Below are 24,080 nucleotides of genomic sequence, written 5' to 3'. Positions count from 1 at the left end.
AGCTATAGACTACACCAACATGACTAGTATCTATGTGGACCCTACTACAGTTTAATCAGCTCAGCTATAGACTACACCAGCATAACTAGTATCTATGTGGACCCTACTACAGTTTAACCAGCTCAGCTATAGACTACACCAGCATGACTAGTGTCAATATGGACCCTGCTACAGTTTAATCAGCTCAGCTATAGACTACACCAGCATGACTAGTATCTATGTGGACCCTACTACAGTTTAATCAGCTCAGCTATAGACTACACCAGCATGACTAGTATCTATGTGGACCCTACTACAGTTTAATCAGCTCAGCTATAGACTACACCAGCATGACTAGTATCTATGTGGACCCTACTACAGTTTAACCAGCTCGGCTATAGACTACACCAGCATGACTAGTATCTATGTGGACCCTACTATAGTTTAATCAGCTCAGCTATAGACTACTCCAGCATGACTAGTATCTATGTGGACCCTACTACAGTTTAATCAGCTCAGCTATAGACTACACCAGCATGACTAGTATCTATGTGGACCCTACTATAGTTTAATCAGCTCAGCTATAGACTACAACAACATGACTAGTATCTATGTGGACCCTACTACAGTTTAATCAGCTCAGCTATAGACTACACCAACATGACTAGTATCTATGTGGACCCTACTACAGTTTAATCAGCTCAGCTATAGACTACACCAGCATGACTAGTATCTATGTGGACCCTACTACAGTTTAACCAGCTCAGCTATAGACTACACCAGCATGACTAGTATCTATGTGGACCCTACTACAGTTTAATCAGCTCAGCTATAGACTACACCAGCATAACTAGTATCTATGTGGACCCTACTACAGTTTAACCAGCTCAGCTATAGACTACACCAACATGACTAGTATCTATGTGGACCCTACTACAGTTTAACCAGCTCAGCTGTAGACTACACCAACATGACTAGTATCTATGTGGACCCTACTACAGTTTAATCAGCTCAGCTATAGACTACACCAACATGACTAGTATCTATGTGGACCCTACTACAGTTTAATCAGCTCAGCTATAGACTACACCAACATGACTAGTATCTATGTGGACCCTACTACAGTTTAACCAGCTCAGCTATAGACTACACCAACATGACTAGTATCTATGTGGACCCTACTACAGTTTAATCAGCTCAGCTATAGACTACACCAGCATGACTAGTATCTATGTGGACCCTACTACAGTTTAACCAGCTCAGCTATAGACTACACCAGCATGACTAGTATCTATGTGGACCCTACTACAGTTTAATCAGCTCAGCTATAGACTACACCAGCATGACTAGTATCTATGTGGACCCTACTACAGTTTAATCAGCTCAGCTATAGACTACACCAGCATGACTAGTATCTATGTGGACCCTACTACAGTTTAATCAGCTCAGCTATAGACTACACCAGCATGACTAGTATCTATGTGGACCCTACTACAGTTTAATCAGCTCAGCTATAGACTACACCAGCATGACTAGTATCTATGTGGACCCTACTATAGACTAGACTACTCCAGCATGACTAGTATCTATGTGGACCCTACTATAGTTTAATCAGTTCAGCTATAGACTAAAACAGCATGACTAGTATCTATGTGGACCCTACTATAGTTTAATCAGCTCAGCTATAGACTACACCAACATGACTAGTATCTATGTGGACCCTACTACAGTTTAACCAGCTCAGCTATAGACTACACCAGCATGACTAGTATCTATGTGGACCCTACTACAGTTTAATCAGCTCAGCTATAGACTACACCAGCATGACTAGTATCTATGTGGACCCTACTACAGTTTAACCAGCTCAGCTATAGACTACACCAGCATGACTAGTATCTATGTGGACCCTACTACAGTTTAATCAGCTCAGCTATAGACTACACCAGCATGACTAGTATCTATGTGGACCCTACTACAGTTTAATCAGCTCAGCTATAGACTACACCAGCATGACTACTATCTATGTGGACCCTACTATAGTTTACTCAGCTCAGCTATAGACTACTCCAGCATGACTAGTATCTATGTGGACCCTACTATAGTTTAATCAGTTCAGCTATAGACTACAACAGCATGACTAGTATCTATGTGGACCCTACTACAGTTTAATCAGCTCAGCTATAGACTACACCAACATGACTAGTATCTATGTGGACCCTACTACAGTTTAACCAGCTCAGCTATAGACTACACCAGCATGACTAGTATCTATGTGGACCCTACTACAGTTTAATCAGCTCAGCTATAGACTACACCAGCATGACTAGTATCTATGTGGACCCTACTACAGTTTAATCAGCTCAGCTATAGACTACACCAACATGACTAGTATCTATGTGGACCCTACTACAGTTTAATCAGCTCAGCTATAGACTACACCAGCATAACTAGTATCTATGTGGACCCTACTACAGTTTAACCAGCTCAGCTATAGACTACACCAGCATGACTAGTATCTATATGGACCCTACTACAGTTTAATCAGCTCAGCTATAGACTACACCAGCATGACTAGTATCTATGTGGACCCTACTACAGTTTAACCAGCTCAGCTATAGACTACACCAGCATGACTAGTATCTATGTGGACCCTACTACAGTTTAATCAGCTCAGCTATAGACTACACCAGCATGACTAGTATCTATGTGGACCTTACTATAGTTTAATCAGCTCAGCTATAGACTACACCAGCATGACTAGTATCTATGTGGACCCTACTACAGTTTAATCAGCTCAGCTATAGACTACACCAACATGACTAGTATCTATGTGGACCCTACTACAGTTTAATCAGCTCAGCTATAGACTACACCAGCATGACTAGTATCTATGTGGACCCTACTACAGTTTAATCAGCTCAGCTATAGACTACACCAACATGACTAGTATCTATGTGGACCCTACTACAGTTTAATCAGCTCAGCTATAGACTACACCAGCATAACTAGTATCTATGTGGACCCTACTACAGTTTAACCAGCTCAGCTATAGACTACACCAGCATGACTAGTATCTATATGGACCCTACTACAGTTTAATCAGCTCAGCTATAGACTACACCAGCATGACTAGTATCTATGTGGACCCTACTACAGTTTAACCAGCTCAGCTATAGACTACACCAGCATGACTAGTATCTATGTGGACCCTACTACAGTTTAATCAGCTCAGCTATAGACTACACCAGCATGACTAGTATCTATGTGGACCTTACTATAGTTTAATCAGCTCAGCTATAGACTACACCAGCATGACTAGTATCTATGTGGACCCTACTACAGTTTAATCAGCTCAGCTATAGACTACACCAGCATGACTAGTATCTATGTGGACCCTACTACAGTTTAATCAGCTCAGCTATAGACTACACCAACATGACTAGTATCTATGTGGACCCTACTACAGTTTAATCAGCTCAGCTATAGACTACACCAACATGACTAGTATCTATGTGGACCCTACTACAGTTTAACCAGCTCAGCTATAGACTACACCAACATGACTATTATCTATGTGGACCCTACTACAGTTTAATCAGCTCAGCTATAGACTACACCAGCATGACTAGTATCTATGTGGACCCTACTACAGTTTAACCAGCTCAGCTATAGACTACACCAGCATGACTAGTATCTATGTGGACCCTACTACAGTTTAATCAGCTCAGCTATAGACTACACCAGCATGACTAGTATCTATGTGGACCCTACTACAGTTTAATCAGCTCAGCTATAGACTACACCAGCATGACTAGTATCTATGTGGACCCTACTACAGTTTAACCAGCTCAGCTATAGACTACACCAGCATGACTAGTATCTATGTGGACCCTACTACAGTTTAATCAGCTCAGCTATAGACTACACCAGCATGACTAGTATCTATGTGGACCTTACTATAGTTTAATCAGCTCAGCTATAGACTACACCAGCATGACTAGTATCTATGTGGACCCTACTACAGTTTAATCAGCTCAGCTATAGACTACACCAACATGACTAGTATCTATGTGGACCCTACTACAGTTTAATCAGCTCAGCTATAGACTACACCAGCATGACTAGTATCTATGTGGACCCTACTACAGTTTAATCAGCTCAGCTATAGACTACACCAACATGACTAGTATCTATGTGGACCCTACTACAGTTTAATCAGCTCAGCTATAGACTACACCAGCATAACTAGTATCTATGTGGACCCTACTACAGTTTAACCAGCTCAGCTATAGACTACACCAGCATGACTAGTATCTATATGGACCCTACTACAGTTTAATCAGCTCAGCTATAGACTACACCAGCATGACTAGTATCTATGTGGACCCTACTACAGTTTAACCAGCTCAGCTATAGACTACACCAGCATGACTAGTATCTATGTGGACCCTACTACAGTTTAATCAGCTCAGCTATAGACTACACCAGCATGACTAGTATCTATGTGGACCTTACTATAGTTTAATCAGCTCAGCTATAGACTACACCAGCATGACTAGTATCTATGTGGACCCTACTACAGTTTAATCAGCTCAGCTATAGACTACACCAGCATGACTAGTATCTATGTGGACCCTACTACAGTTTAATCAGCTCAGCTATAGACTACACCAACATGACTAGTATCTATGTGGACCCTACTACAGTTTAATCAGCTCAGCTATAGACTACACCAACATGACTAGTATCTATGTGGACCCTACTACAGTTTAACCAGCTCAGCTATAGACTACACCAGCATGACTAGTATCTATGTGGACCCTACTACAGTTTAATCAGCTCAGCTATAGACTACACCAGCATGACTAGTATCTATGTGGACCCTACTACAGTTTAACCAGCTCAGCTATAGACTACACCAGCATGACTAGTATCTATGTGGACCCTACTACAGTTTAATCAGCTCAGCTATAGACTACACCAGCATGACTAGTATCTATGTGGACCCTACTACAGTTTAATCAGCTCAGCTATAGACTACACCAGCATGACTAGTATCTATGTGGACCCTACTACAGTTTAATCAGCTCAGCTATAGACTACACCAGCATGACTAGTATCTATGTGGACCCTACTACAGTTTAATCAGCTCAGCTATAGACTACACCAGCATGACTAGTATCTATGTGGACCCTACTACAGTTTAATCAGCTCAGCTATAGACTACACCAGCATGACTAGTATCTATGTGGACCCTACTACAGTTTAATCAGCTCAGCTATAGACTACACCAGCATGACTAGTATCTATGTGGACCCTACTACAGTTTAATCAGCTCAGCTATAGACTACACCAACATGACTAGTATCTATGTGGACCCTACTACAGTTTAACCAGCTCAGCTATAGACTACACCAGCATGACTAGTATCTATGTGACCCTACTACAGACCCTACACCAGCTACTAGTTTAACCAGCTCAGCTATAGACTACACCAGCATGACTAGTATCTATGTGGACCCTACTACAGTTTAATCAGCTCAGCTATAGACTACACCAGCATGACTAGTATCTATGTGGACCCTACTACAGTTTAATCAGCTCAGCTATAGACTACACCAGCATGACTAGTATCTATGTGGACCCTACTACAGTTTAATCAGCTCAGCTATAGACTACACCAGCATGACTAGTATCTATGTGGACCCTACTACAGTTTAATCAGCTCAGCTATAGACTACACCAGCATGACTAGTATCTATGTGGACCCTACTACAGTTTAATCAGCTCAGCTATAGACTACACCAGCATGACTAGTATCTATGTGGACCCTACTACAGTTTAATCAGCTCAGCTATAGACTACACCAGCATGACTAGTATCTATGTGGACCCTACTACAGTTTAACCAGCTCAGCTATAGACTACACCAGCATGACTAGTATCTATGTGGACCCTACTATAGTTTAATCAGCTCAGCTATAGACTACACCAGCATGACTAGTATCTATGTGGACCCTACTACAGTTTAATCAGCTCAGCTATAGACTACACCAACATGACTAGTATCTATGTGGACCCTACTACAGTTTAATCAGCTCAGCTATAGACTACACCAGCATGACTAGTATCTATGTGGACCCTACTACAGTTTAATCAGCTCAGCTATAGACTACACCAGCATGACTAGTATCTATGTGGACCCTACTACAGTTTAATCAGCTCAGCTATAGACTACACCAGCATGACTAGTATCTATGTGGACCCTACTATAGTTTAATCAGCTCAGCTATAGACTACACCAGCATGACTAGTATCTATGTGGACCCTACTACAGTTTAATCAGCTCAGCTATAGACTACAACAGCATGACTAGTATCTATGTGGACCCTACTACAGTTTAATCAGCTCAGCTATAGACTACACCAACATGACTAGTATCTATGTGGACCCTACTACAGTTTAACCAGCTCAGCTATAGACTACACCAGCATGACTAGTATCTATGTGGACCCTACTACAGTTTAATCAGCTCAGCTATAGACTACACCAGCATGACTAGTATCTATGTGGACCCTACTACAGTTTAATCAGCTCAGCTATAGACTACACCAGCATGACTAGTATCTATGTGGACCCTACTACAGTTTAATCAGCTCAGCTATAGACTACACCAGCATGACTAGTATCTATGTGGACCCTACTACAGTTTAATCAGCTCAGCTATAGACTACACCAGCATGACTAGTATCTATGTGGACCCTACTATAGTTTAATCAGCTCAGCTATAGACTACACCAGCATGACTAGTATCTATGTGGACCCTACTACAGTTTAATCAGCTCAGCTATAGACTACACCAACATGACTAGTATCTATGTGGACCCTACTACAGTTTAATCAGCTCAGCTATAGACTACACCAGCATAACTAGTATCTATGTGGACCCTACTACAGTTTAACCAGCTCAGCTATAGACTACACCAGCATGACTAGTATCTATGTGGACCCTACTACAGTTTAATCAGCTCAGCTATAGACTACACCAGCATGACTAGTATCTATGTGGACCCTACTACAGTTTAACCAGCTCAGCTATAGACTACACCAGCATGACTAGTATCTATGTGGACCCTACTACAGTTTAATCAGCTCAGCTATAGACTACACCAGCATGACTAGTATCTATGTGGACCCTACTACAGTTTAATCAGCTCAGCTATAGACTACACCAGCATGACTAGTATCTATGTGGACCCTACTACAGTTTAATCAGCTCAGCTATAGACTACACCAGCATGACTAGTATCTATGTGGACCCTACTACAGTTTAACCAGCTCAGCTATAGACTACACCAGCATGACTAGTATCTATGTGGACCCTACTACAGTTTAATCAGCTCAGCTATAGACTACACCAGCATGACTAGTATCTATGTGGACCCTACTACAGTTTAATCAGCTCAGCTATAGACTACACCAGCATGACTAGTATCTATGTGGACCCTACTATAGTTTAATCAGTTCAGCTATAGACTACAACAGCATGACTAGTATCTATGTGGACCCTACTACAGTTTAATCAGCTCAGCTATAGACTACACCAACATGACTAGTATCTATGTGGACCCTACTACAGTTTAATCAGCTCAGCTATAGACTACACCAGCATGACTAGTATCTATATGGACCCTACTACAGTTTAATCAGCTCAGCTATAGACTACACCAGCATGACTAGTATCTATGTGGACCCTACTACAGTTTAATCAGCTCAGCTATAGACTACACCAGCATGACTAGTATCTATGTGGACCCTACTACAGTTTAATCAGCTCAGCTATAGACTACACCAGCATGACTAGTATCTATGTGGACCCTACTACAGTTTAATCAGCTCAGCTATAGACTACACCAGCATGACTAGTATCTATGTGGACCCTACTACAGTTTAATCAGCTCAGCTATAGACTACACCAGCATGACTAGTATCTATGTGGACCCTACTACAGTTTAATCAGCTCAGCTATAGACTACACCAGCATGACTAGTATCTATGTGGACCCTACTACAGTTTAATCAGCTCAGCTATAGACTACACCAGCATGACTAGTATCTATGTGGACCCTACTATAGTTTACTCAGCTCAGCTATAGACTACTCCAGCATGACTAGTATCTATGTGGACCCTACTATAGTTTAATCAGTTCAGCTATAGACTACAACAGCATGACTAGTATCTATGTGGACCCTACTACAGTTTAATCAGCTCAGCTATAGACTACACCAACATGACTAGTATCTATGTGGACCCTACTACAGTTTAACCAGCTCAGCTATAGACTACACCAGCATGACTAGTATCTATGTGGACCCTACTACAGTTTAATCAGCTCAGCTATAGACTACACCAGCATGACTAGTATCTATGTGGACCCTACTACAGTTTAACCAGCTCAGCTATAGACTACACCAGCATGACTAGTATCTATGTGGACCCTACTACAGTTTAATCAGCTCAGCTATAGACTACACCAGCATGACTAGTATCTATGTGGACCCTACTACAGTTTAATCAGCTCAGCTATAGACTACACCAGCATGACTAGTATCTATGTGGACCCTACTACAGTTTAACCAGCTCAGCTATAGACTACACCAGCATGACTAGTATCTATGTGGACCCCTACAGTTTAATCAGTTTAACTACACCAGCATGACAGCTATAGACTACACCAGCATGACTAGTATCTATGTGGACCCTACTACAGTTTAATCAGCTCAGCTATAGACTACACCAACATGACTAGTATCTATGTGGACCCTACTACAGTTTAATCAGCTCAGCTATAGACTACACCAGCATGACTAGTATCTATGTGGACCCTACTACAGTTTAACCAGCTCAGCTATAGACTACACCAGCATGACTAGTGTCAATGTGGACCCTACTACAGTTTAATCAGCTCAGCTATAGACTACACCAGCATGACTAGTATCTATGTGGACCCTACTACAGTTTAATCAGCTCAGCTATAGACTACACCAGCATGACTAGTATCTATGTGGACCCTACTACAGTTTAATCAGCTCAGCTATAGACTACACCAGCATGACTAGTATCTATGTGGACCCTACTACAGTTTAACCAGCTCAGCTATAGACTACACCAGCATGACTAGTATCTATGTGGACCCTACTATAGTTTAATCAGCTCAGCTATAGACTACTCCAGCATGACTAGTATCTATGTGGACCCTACTACAGTTTAATCAGCTCAGCTATAGACTACACCAGCATGACTAGTATCTATGTGGACCCTACTATAGTTTAATCAGCTCAGCTATAGACTACAACAGCATGACTAGTATCTATGTGGACCCTACTACAGTTTAATCAGCTCAGCTATAGACTACACCAGCATGACTAGTATCTATGTGGACCCTACTACAGTTTAATCAGCTCAGCTATAGACTACACCAGCATGACTAGTATCTATGTGGACCCTACTACAGTTTAACCAGCTCAGCTATAGACTACACCAGCATGACTAGTATCTATGTGGACCCTACTACAGTTTAATCAGCTCAGCTATAGACTACACCAGCATGACTAGTATCTATGTGGACCCTACTACAGTTTAATCAGCTCAGCTATAGACTACACCAGCATGACTAGTATCTATGTGGACCCTACTACAGTTTAATCAGCTCAGCTATAGACTACACCAACATGACTAGTATCTATGTGGACCCTACTACAGTTTAACCAGCTCAGCTGTAGACTACACCAACATGACTAGTATCTATGTGGACCCTACTACAGTTTAATCAGCTCAGCTATAGACTACACCAACATGACTAGTATCTATGTGGACCCTACTACAGTTTAATCAGCTCAGCTATAGACTACACCAACATGACTAGTATCTATGTGGACCCTACTACAGTTTAACCAGCTCAGCTATAGACTACACCAGCATGACTAGTATCTATGTGGACCCTACTACAGTTTAATCAGCTCAGCTATAGACTACACCAGCATGACTAGTATCTATGTGGACCCTACTACAGTTTAACCAGCTCAGCTATAGACTACACCAGCATGACTAGTATCTATGTGGACCCTACTATAGTTTAATCAGCTCAGCTATAGACTACACCAGCATGACTAGTATCTATGTGGACCCTACTAGTTTAATCAGCTCAGCTATAGACTACACCAGCATGACTAGTATCTATGTGGACCCTACTACAGTTTAATCAGCTCAGCTATAGACTACACCAGCATGACTAGTATCTATGTGGACCCTACTACAGTTTAATCAGCTCAGCTATAGACTACACCAGCATGACTAGTATCTATGTGGACCCTACTACAGTTTAATCAGCTCAGCTATAGACTACACCAGCATGACTAGTATCTATGTGGACCCTACTACAGTTTAACCAGCTCAGCTATAGACTACACCAGCATGACTAGTATCTATGTGGACCCTACTACAGTTTAATCAGCTCAGCTATAGACTACACCAGCATGACTAGTATCTATGTGGACCCTACTACAGTTTAATCAGCTCAGCTATAGACTACACCAGCATGACTAGTATCTATGTGGACCCTACTACAGTTTAACCAGCTCAGCTATAGACTACACCAGCATGACTAGTATCTATGTGGACCCTACTACAGTTTAATCAGCTCAGCTATAGACTACACCAGCATGACTAGTATCTATGTGGACCCTACTACAGTTTAATCAGCTCAGCTATAGACTACACCAGCATGACTAGTATCTATGTGGACCCTACTACAGTTTAATCAGCTCAGCTATAGACTACACCAGCATGACTAGTATCTATGTGGACCCTACTACAGTTTAATCAGCTCAGCTATAGACTACACCAGCATGACTAGTATCTATGTGGACCCTACTACAGTTTAATCAGCTCAGCTATAGACTACACCAGCATGACTAGTATCTATGTGGACCCTACTACAGTTTAACCAGCTCAGCTATAGACTACACCAGCATGACTAGTATCTATGTGGACCCTACTACAGTTTAATCAGCTCAGCTATAGACTACACCAGCATGACTAGTATCTATGCGGACCCTACTATAGTTTAATCAGCTCAGCTATAGACTACAACAGCATGACTAGTATCTATGTGGACCCTACTACAGTTTAATCAGCTCAGCTATAGACTACACCAACATGACTAGTATCTATGTGGACCCTACTACAGTTTAATCAGCTCAGCTATAGACTACACCAGCATGACTAGTATCTATGTGGACCCTACTACAGTTTAATCAGCTCAGCTATAGACTACACCAGCATGACTAGTATCTATGTGGACCCTACTACAGTTTAACCAGCTCAGCTATAGACTACACCAGCATGACTAGTATTATGTGGACCCTACAGCAGCTCAGCTATAGACTACACCAGCATGACTAGTATCTATGTGGACCCTACTACAGTTTAATCAGCTCAGCTATAGACTACACCAGCATAACTAGTATCTATGTGGACCCTACTACAGTTTAACCAGCTCAGCTATAGACTACACCAGCATGACTAGTATCTATGTGGACCCTACTACAGTTTAATCAGCTCAGCTATAGACTACACCAGCATGACTAGTATCTATGTGGACCCTACTACAGTTTAACCAGCTCAGCTATAGACTACACCAGCATGACTAGTATCTATGTGGACCCTACTACAGTTTAATCAGCTCAGCTATAGACTACACCAGCATGACTAGTATCTATGTGGACCCTACTACAGTTTAATCAGCTCAGCTATAGACTACACCAGCATGACTAGTATCTATGTGGACCCTACTACAGTTTAACCAGCTCAGCTATAGACTACACCAGCATGACTAGTATCTATGTGGACCCTACTACAGTTTAATCAGCTCAGCTATAGACTACACCAGCATGACTAGTATCTATGTGGACCCTACTACAGTTTAATCAGCTCAGCTATTACACCAGCATGACTAGTATCTATGTGGACCCTACTACAGTTTAATCAGCTCAGCTATAGACTACACCAGCATGACTAGTATCTATGTGGACCCTACTACAGTTTAATCAGCTCAGCTATAGACTACACCAGCATGACTAGTATCTATGTGGACCCTACTACAGTTTAATCAGCTCAGCTATAGACTACACCAGCATGACTAGTATCTATGTGGACCCTACTACAGTTTAATCAGCTCAGCTATAGACTACACCAGCATGACTAGTATCTATGTGGACCCTACTACAGTTTAATCAGCTCAGCTATAGACTACACCAGCATGACTAGTATCTATGTGGACCCTACTACAGTTTAATCAGCTCAGCTATAGACTACACCAGCATGACTAGTATCTATGTGGACCCTACTACAGTTTAATCAGCTCAGCTATAGACTACACCAGCATGACTAGTATCTATGTGGACCCTACTACAGTTTAACCAGCTCAGCTATAGACTACACCAGCATGACTAGTATCTATGTGGACCCTACTACAGTTTAATCAGCTCAGCTATAGACTACACCAGCATGACTAGTATCTATGTGGACCCTACTACAGTTTAATCAGCTCAGCTATAGACTACACCAGCATGACTAGTATCTATGTGGACCCTACTACAGTTTAATCAGCTCAGCTATAGACTACACCAACATGACTAGTATCTATGTGGACCCTACTACAGTTTAACCAGCTCAGCTATAGACTACACCAACATGACTAGTATCTATGTGGACCCTACTACAGTTTAATCAGCTCAGCTATAGACTACACCAACATGACTAGTATCTATGTGGACCCTACTACAGTTTAATCAGCTCAGCTATAGACTACACCAGCATGACTAGTATCTATGTGGACCCTACTATAGTTTAATCAGCTCAGCTATAGACTACACCAGCATGACTAGTATCTATGTGGACCCTACTACAGTTTAATCAGCTCAGCTATAGACTACACCAGCATGACTAGTATCTATGTGGACCCTACTACAGTTTAATCAGCTCAGCTATAGACTACACCAGCATGACTAGTATCTATGTGGACCCTACTACAGTTTAATCAGCTCAGCTATAGACTACACCAGCATGACTAGTATCTATGTGGACCCTACTATAGTTTAATCAGCTCAGCTATAGACTACACCAGCATGACTAGTATCTATGTGGACCCTACTACAGTTTAATCAGCTCAGCTATAGACTACACCAGCATGACTAGTATCTATGTGGACCCTACTACAGTTTAATCAGCTCAGCTATAGACTACACCAGCATGACTAGTATCTATGTGGACCCTACTATAGTTTAATCAGCTCAGCTATAGACTACACCAGCATAACTAGTATCTATGTGGACCCAGTACAGTTTAACCAGCTCAGCTATAGACTACACCAGCATGACTAGTATCTATGTGGACCCTACTACAGTTTAATCAGCTCAGCTATAGACTACACCAGCATGACTAGTATCTATGTGGACCCTACTACAGTTTAATCAGCTCAGCTATAGACTACACCAGCATAACTAGTATCTATGTGGACCCTACTACAGTTTAACCAGCTCAGCTATAGACTACACCAGCATGACTAGTATCTATGTGGACCCTACTACAGTTTAATCAGCTCAGCTATAGACTACAACACATGACTAGTATCTATGACCCTACTACAGTTTAATCAGCTCAGCTATCTATGTGGACCCTACTACAGTTTAACCAGCTCAGCTATAGACTACACCAGCATGACTAGTATCTATATGGACCCTACTACAGTTTAATCAGCTCAGCTATAGACTACACAAGCATGACTAGTATCTATGTGGACCCTACTACAGTTTAATCAGCTCAGCTATAGACTACACCATCATGACTAGTATCTATGTTTACCCTACTACAGTTTAATCAGCTCAGCTATAGACTACAACAGCATGACTAGTATCTATGTGGACCCTACTACAGTTTAATCAGCTCAGCTATAGACTACACACATGACTAGTATCTATGGACTAGTATCTATGTGGACCCTACTACAGTTTAATCAGCTCAGCTATAGACTACACCAGCATGACTAGTATCTATGTGGACCCTACTACAGTTTAATCAGCTCAGCTATAGACTACACCAGCATGACTAGTATCTATGTGGACCCTACTACAGTTTAATCAGCTCAGCTATAGACTACACCAGCATGACTAGTATCTATGTGGACCCTACTACAGTTTAACCAGCTCAGCTATAGACTACACCAGCATGACTAGTATCTATGTGGACCCTACTACAGTTTAATCAGCTCAGCTATAGACTACACCAGCATGACTAGTATCTATGTGGACCCTACTACAGTTTAACCAGCTACACCAGCTATAGACTACACCAGCATGACTAGTATCTATGTGGACCCTACTATAGTTTAATCAGCTCAGCTATAGACTACTCCAGCATGACTAGTATCTATGTGGACCCTACTACAGTTTAATCAGCTCAGCTATAGACTTCACCAGCATGACTAGTATCTATGTGGACCGTACTACAGTTTAATCAGCTCAGCTATAGACTACACCAGCATGACTAGTATCTATGTGGACCCTACTACAGTTTAATCAGCTCAGCTATAGACTACAACAGCATGACTAGTATCTATGTGGACCCTACTACAGTTTAATCAGCTCAGCTATAGACTACACCAGCATAACTAGTATCTATGTGGACCCTACTACAGTTTAACCAGCTCAGCTATAGACTACACCAGCATGACTAGTATCTATATGGACCCTACTACAGTTTAATCAGCTCAGCTATAGACTACACCAGCATGACTAGTGTCTATGTGGACCCTACTACAGTTTAACCAGCTCAGTTATAGACTACACCAGCATAACTAGTATCTATGTGGACCCTACTACAGTTTAATCAGCTCAGCTATAGACTTCACCAGCATGACTAGTATCTATGTGGACCCTACTACAGTTTAACCAGCTCAGCTATAGACTACACCAGCATGACTAGTATCTATGTGGACCCTACTACAGTTTAATCAGCTCAGCTATAGACTACACCAGCATGACTAGTATCTATGTGGACCCTACTATAGTTTAATCAGCTCAGCTATAGACTACTCCAGCATGACTAGTATCTATGTGTACCCTACTACAGTTTAATCAGCTCAGCTATAGACTATAACAGCATGACAAATATCTATGTGGACCCTACTATAGTTTAATCAGCTCAGCTATAGACTACAACAGCATGACTAGTATCTATGTGGACCCTACTACAGTTTAATCAGCTCAGCTATAGACTACACCAGCATGACTAGTATCTATGTGGACCCTACTATAGTTTAATCAGCTCAGCTATAGACTACTCCAGCATGACTAGTATCTATGTGTACCCTTCTACAGTTTAATCAGCTCAGCTATAGACTATAACAGCATGACAAATATCTATGTGGACCCTACTATAGTTTAATCAGCTCAGCTATAGACTACAACAGCATGACTAGTATCTATGTGGACCCTACTACAGTTTAATCAGCTCAGCTATAGACTACAACAGCATGACTAGTATCTATGTGGACCCTACTACAGTTTAATCAGCTCAGCTATAGACTACACCAGCATGACTAGTATCTATGTGGACCCTACTATAGTTTAATCAGCTCAGCTATAGACTACTCCAGCATGACTAGTATCTATGTGGACCCTACTACAGTTTAATCAGCTCAGCTATAGACTACACCAACATGACTAGTATCTATGTGGACCCTACCACAGTTTAACCAGCTCAGCTATAGACTACACCAGCATGACTAGTATCTATGTGGATCCTACTATAGTTTAATCAGCTCAGCTATAGACTACACCAGCATGACTAGTATCTATGTGGACCCTACTATAGTTTAATCAGCTCAGCTATAGACTACACCAGCATGACTAGTATCTATGTGGACCCTTCTACAGTTTAACCAGCTCAGCTATAGACTACACCACCATGACTAGTATCTATATGGACCCTACTACAGTTTAATCAGCTCAGCTATAGACTACACCAGCATGACTAGTATCTATGTGGACCCTACTACAGTTTAACCAGCTCAGCAGTACCAGATAGCCAAAACCCAGGATAGAGGGGCTGGGTGAATGTGGTCTGGACTCTGTGGAGGAGGGTCATTGTGTCAGAGACACTGTAGAAGGACAGAGTACCTGCCTTGTAATCCAGGTACACTCCTACTCTGGAGGACTTAGGGCCTGATGCTTTCGTCTCAACATTATTGTGTCTGAAATAATAACCATCACTAGAGCACTGTAAACTCCAGGACTTGTCATTGTATCCAAATGCATTACCTCTCTCTGTTCTACTGATGTCTTTATAGGAGACTGTTGTAATAACATACACCCCACTCCACTCCACCTCCCAGTAACAGCGTCCAGACAGACCCTCTCTACAAAGAACCTGGTAGTAGTTAGTGAATCTGTCTGGATGACCAGGATATGGTTGGTCTTGGCGTGTTTGGGACACCTTTCTGTTCCCTTCAGACAGAGAGAGACGTGTGCCTGCTGTGTTTGGGTCCAGTGTGAGCTGACAGGAATCTGCGAGAAGAGCAGAGCAGATACCAATGAGGGGAGTTAGAACAATCATTTTATTCAGATACTGTATCTACCCTGTCTTTGATTAGAGCACAGCAGAGATCAAATCAGAGAAATATGAGGAGTCAGATACCCAGTCTTTGATTAGATCTACTATTGCTATATATTTCTAGAGGGATTGTTAGGAGTGTCAGTGAAAAGAGACTGTTAGTTACTTCACAATAAAGAGACTCACATTGTAACAACTGTTCTCCGGTCTTGGGCTCTGGAGGCAGTACAACATCCACTATATTCACTACAGACACACAAACACATTGACAGAGAGAGGGAATGTTATCATCATACCATATTCCACATGTATATGACTAGTAGGGAACTTTCAATGGTCTAAAGTTGATGTTCTTATTATTTTCAACACACCTGTAGTGGAGATCTTGGTCCATTCTCCTTTAAGGAAGTCTTCTAGTTTCTCTCTCAGTTCAGACACAGTCTTACTCACATCTCCAAAGTACTGAAGAGGACAGACAACGATGCTGGGTAAGTCTGAAGATACACTTAAACTGGAGAGAGACTGATAACTCTGGAGAGAGATAGAGAGACAAAGAGAGAACAGAACCAAATGATTGACATGAATAGTTTCAGCATTCAGATCATTTCATATCACATGAATAAAGGCCGTTTAGTTACCTGGAGGAAATGGATGTGATCCTCTGTGTGTGAGAGCTGCTCCATCTCAGTGCTTCTCTTCCTCAGCTCAGCGATCTCCTGCTTCAGTTGCTCCAGGAGTCCTTCAGCTTGACTCACTTGAGCCTTCACTTGGGCTCTGATCAGCTCCTTCACCTCAGAGCTCCTTCTCTCAATGGAGCGGCTCAGCTCTGTAAATATCTGATCACTGCCCTTCACTGCAGAGCGCTATTGAGAGAGAGACTGACTTGTCTTAATGAGCCATCCTTATTACACTAACACCCACCCCCCTCCTAAAAACATATTGTGTGCCACCACAACCTCCACACAATCACATTATACAGTACCCAACACCACAGTACAATACACCATCCAGCACCACATTCCAACCGTACATCCAACCCCTCCTCTCCAGCCGTACAGACAGCCCCCCTGAGCCCCCATACCTCCTGAAACATCTCCACACTGTTGATCATTTTGTAAAACTCAATCTCATCCCTAAGGCATTACCCTCACCTCCACTTGGCCCTGCCCTACTCTCTTCCCTCCTGGTACTCCCTCCAGCAGCCTGCCCTGTATCAGAGCTAGACCCATCCTCTGCCCCCTGAGTCCTAGGCCACACACTCTTCTCAATTTACATCAACAACATAGCTCAAGCAGTAGGAGGCTCTTTCATCTATTTATATGCAGATGACAGTCTTATACTCAGCTGGTCCCTCTCCGGATTTTGTGTTCAAAGCTTTCTTATTGTCCAACAAGCTTTCTCTTAACCTTGTTGTGAACACCTCCAAAACAAAGGTCATGTGGTTTGGTAAGAAGAATGCCCCTCCCCCCACAGGTGTGATTACTACCTCTGAGGGTTTAGAGCTGGAGGTAGTCACTTCATACAAGTACTTGGGAGTATGACTAGACAGTACACTGTCCCTCTCTCAGTACATATCAAAGCTGCAGGCTAAGGTTAAATCTAGACTCGGTTTCCTCTATCGTAATCGCTCCCCTTTCACCCCAGCTGCCAAACTAACCCTGTTTCAGATGACCATCCTCAACTAACCCTACAGTCATTAAAAACCAACGACCCCATCCCACTACTTTGACCCTATCTTCTCCTGCACCATGACAACTAACCCTACAGCCATTAAAAGCCAACGACACCATCCCACTACTTTGACCCTATCTTCTCCTGCACCATGACAACTAACCCTACAGTCATTAAAAACCCACTACCCCATCCCACTACTTTGACCCTATCTTCTCCGGCACCATGACAACTAACCCTACAGTCATTAAAAACCCACTACCCCATCCCACTACTTTGACCCTATCTTCTCCTGCACCATGACAACTAATCCTACAGTCATTAAAAACCAACTACCCCATCCTACTACTTTGACCCTATCTGCTCCTGCACCATGACAACGACCTGGGAGGACGGGACACCACCACTCAACACACCCTAGAACTCTTATGAAGTCAAATCTCGTATGACCAAATACTTCTCTGCAGCTGCCACCGCAACATCAATATTCTGTGATTTAGGTTCCATTTCTGTGGTACAGTTGATAACCATTGTTATGGCAAAGCCAACCTTACTGAAGCATATATCACTCATTGGCCTATCCCTCTGTGCTGCACAGATCTACTACTCACAGGGATCCTCTCAGGATCCTTCACCCTTGACCCATCCTCCTCTACTTTCTTCACTGCCTCAGCATACGACACCTTCTGCACTGGCGCTTAGATAAATGTAATAGTTCTTTAGAGAGGTCAGAATTACCTCCCGGCATGTCAAAAAGGGACTCCGAAATAATGATATTATCACGCTCCCTTTGGCTATATTCAAAGTAATCTTGTATGGGTCTATGACCAGTGTCAGGAAAGGAATTATCATTCGGCATCGTTTAAGAGCTTTTTTATCGATAGGGTGCTGTTTACTGGGTAACAGAACGGTCTAGAAGAAAAAGAAACGCACACCTATAAAGACGAGGTGCTGGCTAGCGGAGTAGAAACTTGAAAATAAAAATAAAAGAGAGCCGCAGGCGTTCCATGCTTTTCTTAACTCCTGTTCTGAGCATCTGAGATTTACTATGCAATCTGATACACGTCAAATCAGTTTTCTTGATCTTCTGATCTTGTGTGAAGATAATGTTTTATACACTGATCTTTACAGGACACCTACTGATCGTAATAGTTTGCTGAGGGCTGATAGTTGTCACCCACTTCCCTTGAAAAACAGTTTGCCCTACAGCCAATTCTGTCGAATCAAAAGAATTTGCAAAAAACAGTCCGATTTCGACAGAAATATGGCTGAGACGCAAAGAAAGTTCAAGGAGAGGGGCTACAAGAATGATCAGATTAATATTGCCATTGAGAAAATTCAAAACAAAACGAGACATGACCTTTTTCAAGGTAAATCTCGCAAAAAGACGCATTCTTGCATTCTAACTACCCGTTATTCAAAGTGCTCTGAACAAATTAAGGGAATTGTTCACAAACATTGGCACATCCTAAAATCCGATGATAGTCTTGGTAATGTGTTTTCGGACCTTCCCTTGGTCGTATTCTCGCGGGGCAGAAATCTCAGAGACCAATTGGTAAACTCTGATTTACCACCCCAAGATATTCCTGAGCAACGTCTATTTGCGCCCCTACTGGATGGAAATTACAAATGTAATGGCTGTGCTCAATGCAATGGCACTTATAAATGTAGATCCTTCAAACACCCACAAACAGGGAAATCGATCCCAATAAAAGGTGTTATTACGTGCTTCACTAAGGCAGTTATTTATCTTATAACTTGTCCTTGTGGTAAAAATTATGTAGGTAAAACAAAGCGCGAATTAAAAGTACGTATCTCAGAGCACCGTAGCACCATTAGGTGTAAAAACTTGACTTATCCAGTTGCGGCCCACTTCTTGGAGGCAGGCCAATCGATTTCGTCACTGCGTTATATTGGCATCGAACATGTCACCCTCCCTAGGAGAGGGGGTGACCTTGATAATTTATTGTTAAAACGAGAGGCTGCCTGGATCTTTAATTTAAAGACCCTTGCGCCCTTCGGTCTCAACGTAGACTTTGATCTGAAGCCATTCTTGTGATTATTGTGATTTTGCCATTGTAATTGTGTGTAAACTTGTATAGTCAAATTAATCTATGATCGTATGCTATCCATTTGTTTGTATGCTGTTCTTTGTATGACATTTTAATATTTGATTATTAACCAATGATATTAGGCCACTCCTGGCCATGATTACAGACACCTGTGTCCTTTGACACTATATAAACGAGTCATCCCGCAGTGTTTGTGATTATACCCTGATGAAGACAGCTTGGCTGTCGAAACGTTGGTATTACATTTTTTGCATCTGAGCTCCAAGAGTGTGCGGCTCTCTTTTATTTTTATTTTCAAGTTTCTACTCCGCTAGCCAGCACCTGGTCTTTATAGGTGTGCGTTTCTTTTTCTTCTAGACCTATGTGATGAGGTAGGCCCGAAAGCAACTTCTAAATCAGTGTCAGCCCAATGGGAAATGTCCTCTTGGTGTAACAGTCAAGATGTTGGTTTCTCCCACAGTAGACCTAAGTTCATATCCCGTTGTGTACATTAAGCAGTGTATTGTCTGAAAGGGGTCCAGACAGCCTGTTCCCAATATTGGGGTCAGTGGGATTGGAGAGGGGCCCCTCTCCTCTCTCTCTGCCTGGAGGAGAGAAGTGAACTGGTGTGTCTCCTCTGGTCAACAAAACTCACCTTGAACGACTCCACAGCCTGTTGGACCTCCTTCAGCTCCTTCTCTCTCTCCTGGAATCTCTGCTGGACCTTCTGCTGACTCATCCCCAGCTGCCTCTGTGGAGAATCACTCTTCAATGAGCTATGAAGCTGTAGTAGTTCAGTAGATCAATAGTATAGTAATGTGACATAGGGCCCATAGAGAACAATTGTGATAGAAAAATTACATACTTATCTGATTTATTTGATATTAATAGTAAACAATTATATAATTATCTAAGAGTAAGACTGGCCTGCTAAGGCTGAGTTTTATTGTGTCCACTCTATCTTCCTGCAGCTAGTCTGGGTTTACTAGAGATCTAGAGTCTGGGTGTAGAGGACATGGGTTTTAATAGAGATCGCTTGAAGCTGGCAATTGATCAATGTCTTGGTGATAAAATGCATGTGAGACAAATGTCTCCGGTCTGACTGGGCCTGTATTCTATAGATAAGATTGTGTGTAAGTCGCTCTGGATAAGAGCGTCTGCTAAATGACTTAAATGTAAATGTAATGTAAATGTGTGTGACTCGAGATAGAGAGAACCTGAAAGAATAGGATCCTTTCATCTGGGAAACTTATCCTGAAGGAGTAGAAAACCTCTCCATGTAGATAAACATCAGGATGAACACAGGGTGGGTTATAGTGCCCAATCTGTATGGGGGGCAGCCATGGTTGAAGCCGTTTTAGGTTTGGTATATGAAGACCCGGAATTCTCTGAATGATTCAAGTACTCGGTCCGACAGTCAAGACTGTTAGATTGACGGCGTCATTATTGCAATAATTCATCGATATTAAATAATGATGGTTGTTTGAAGAAATGACCGAGTCTCTCTCAGTACTGACTTTCCACAACACTATCAAGCTGTATTTTTTCAATAGATCAATAGTATAGTCATGTGCCATAGGACCCATAGAGAGGAAGGTCTACAATCTTGATGGTCCCTTTACATTGTGATATTGATTTGCTGCTATTTTAATGATTATAGTTTTAACAGTCGGTGTAAATGTATCAAGGAGTTGAGACTGAACTTTGGACTCATTAAAGGTCATTCAGAATGATAATGGTGTTTGACTTTAGAAAATGGTGATACATTTGGAGAATCTGGGTTAACATATCTATATACTCAAGGTTGTGTCCATATTTGATCTGCTGTGGATCAATTTAATTTGAATGACCTCATATTCAAACAGTCTTAGTTCCTACTGTATCTTTAATTCCTTGTTTATCAGACAGTCACCAACAAGTTGTTCTGGTCTTACCTGTTTCTCAGTCCTCTCTGCTGCAGCTGACACTGTATCATGGCCTTTATGTTGTTCCATCACACACTGATAACAGATACACTGCTGATCGGTACGACAGAAAACCTCCAGCAGTTTGTCATGATGAGAGCAGATCTTCTCCTGTAGTTTTGCGGTGGCTCTGACCAGCTTGTGCTTCTTGAAAGTAGGAGATTCATAGTGAGGTTGGAGGTGAGTTTCACAGTAAGAGGCCAGACACGCCAGACAGGACATGAGGGCTTTCTGTTTTCTGGTCCCTCTGCAGATATCACACGCCACATCTCCAGGTCCAGCATAGCACAGAGCAGGAGGGGGAGCAGCCTGGAGTCCTGTCTTCTTCAGTTCCTCCACCACCTCAGCCAACATGTTATTTTTCCTTAGAGTAGGCCTTGGAGTGAAGGTCTCTCTGCACTGAGGACAGCTATAGACCCCTCTCAGAACGTTGTTATCCCAGCAGTCCTCAATACAGATTCTACAGTAACTGTGTCCACAGGCAGTAGTGACCGGCTCCTTCAGTAGCTCCAGACAGACAGAACAACAGAACTGGTCCTGGTCCAGCAGAATTCCTTGTTGAGCCATTTGGATGGTTGTTCACTCTCACACAGACAGATGAGACAGAGACTCAGGTCAGTTTTATTTCCTCTGAAGAGAGTTTGTGGGAGGGGGAGGGACTTCCTGGTTCTGCCATAGGGGTGGGGTTAGAGAGGTGAGTGAGTTAGGGAGGGAGGGAGGGAGGGGGTAGAGGGGTGGCAGGTTAGTCTAGTGGTTAGAGCGTTGGACTAGTAACCAGAAGGTTGCAAGTTCAAACCCCCAACCTGACGAGGTATAAATATGTTTTTCTGCCCCTGAACAGGCAGTTAACCCACTGTTTCTAGGCTGCCTTTGAAAATAACAATTTGTTCTTAACTGACTTGCCTAGTTAAATAAAGGTAAGATAACATTTTTAGAGGTGGTAGAGGTCAGAGTGATTCCCATTCCAATAAAGACCCTTGAATTAATTTGAGAGGGGGAGGGATTAGAAGGACTGAGAGGTTCGAGAGAGTGAGACAGTTTTGTTCCTGGTTAAATGTAATATAGAATACATCAAATAATGAACCTTCTGGATGCATGCTGTCAATTAACTTCTGGGCCACATCCTGACTGATGGAAGCCCATTTTTGCATAATCAATACTTGGAGTTTGTCAGAATTTGTGGGATTTTGTTTGTCCACCTGCCTCTTGAGGATCGACCACAAGTTCTCAATAGGATTAAGGTATTGGGAGTTTCCTGGCCATGGACCCAAAATATCGATGTTTTGTTCCCCGAGCCACTTAGTTATCACTTTTGCCTTATGGCAAGGTGCTCCATCATGCTGGAAAAGGCATTATTCATCACCAAACTGTTCCTGGATGGTTGGGAGAAGTTGTTCTCGGAGGATATGTTGGTACCATTCTTTATTCATAGCTGTGTTCTTAGGCAAAGTTGTGAGTGAGCCCACTCCCTTGGCTGAGAAGCGACCCCACACATGAATGGTCTCAGGATGCTTTACTGTTGGCATGACACAGGACTGATGGTAGCGCTCACCTTATCTTCTCCGGACAAGCTTTTTTCCCGGATGCACCAAACAATCGGAAAGGGGATAAAGCAGAGAAAATGACTTTACCCCAGACCAGAACAACTTGTTGGTGACTGTCTGATAAACAAATAATTAAAGATACAGTAGGAACTAAGGCTGTTTGAATATGAGAGAATTCAAATGAAATTGATCCTCAGCAGA

At 42.2% G+C, this 24,080-nt stretch overlaps 1 pseudogene; it reads right to left on the bottom strand.

Moving 5' to 3' along the window:
• Window positions 1–14,393: 14,393 nt before the first annotated feature.
• LOC135556685 (tripartite motif-containing protein 16-like) lies at window positions 14,394–22,902 on the bottom strand (annotated as a pseudogene).
• Window positions 22,903–24,080: the final 1,178 nt, after the last annotated feature.

The sequence above is a fragment of the Oncorhynchus masou genome, chromosome 15, assembly GCF_036934945.1.
Source record: "Oncorhynchus masou masou isolate Uvic2021 chromosome 15, UVic_Omas_1.1, whole genome shotgun sequence".
Classification (NCBI taxonomy): domain Eukaryota; kingdom Metazoa; phylum Chordata; class Actinopteri; order Salmoniformes; family Salmonidae; genus Oncorhynchus; species Oncorhynchus masou.
The sequence above is the reverse complement of the archived record's forward strand: the minus strand, read 5'-3'. Positions and strand labels throughout refer to the sequence as shown.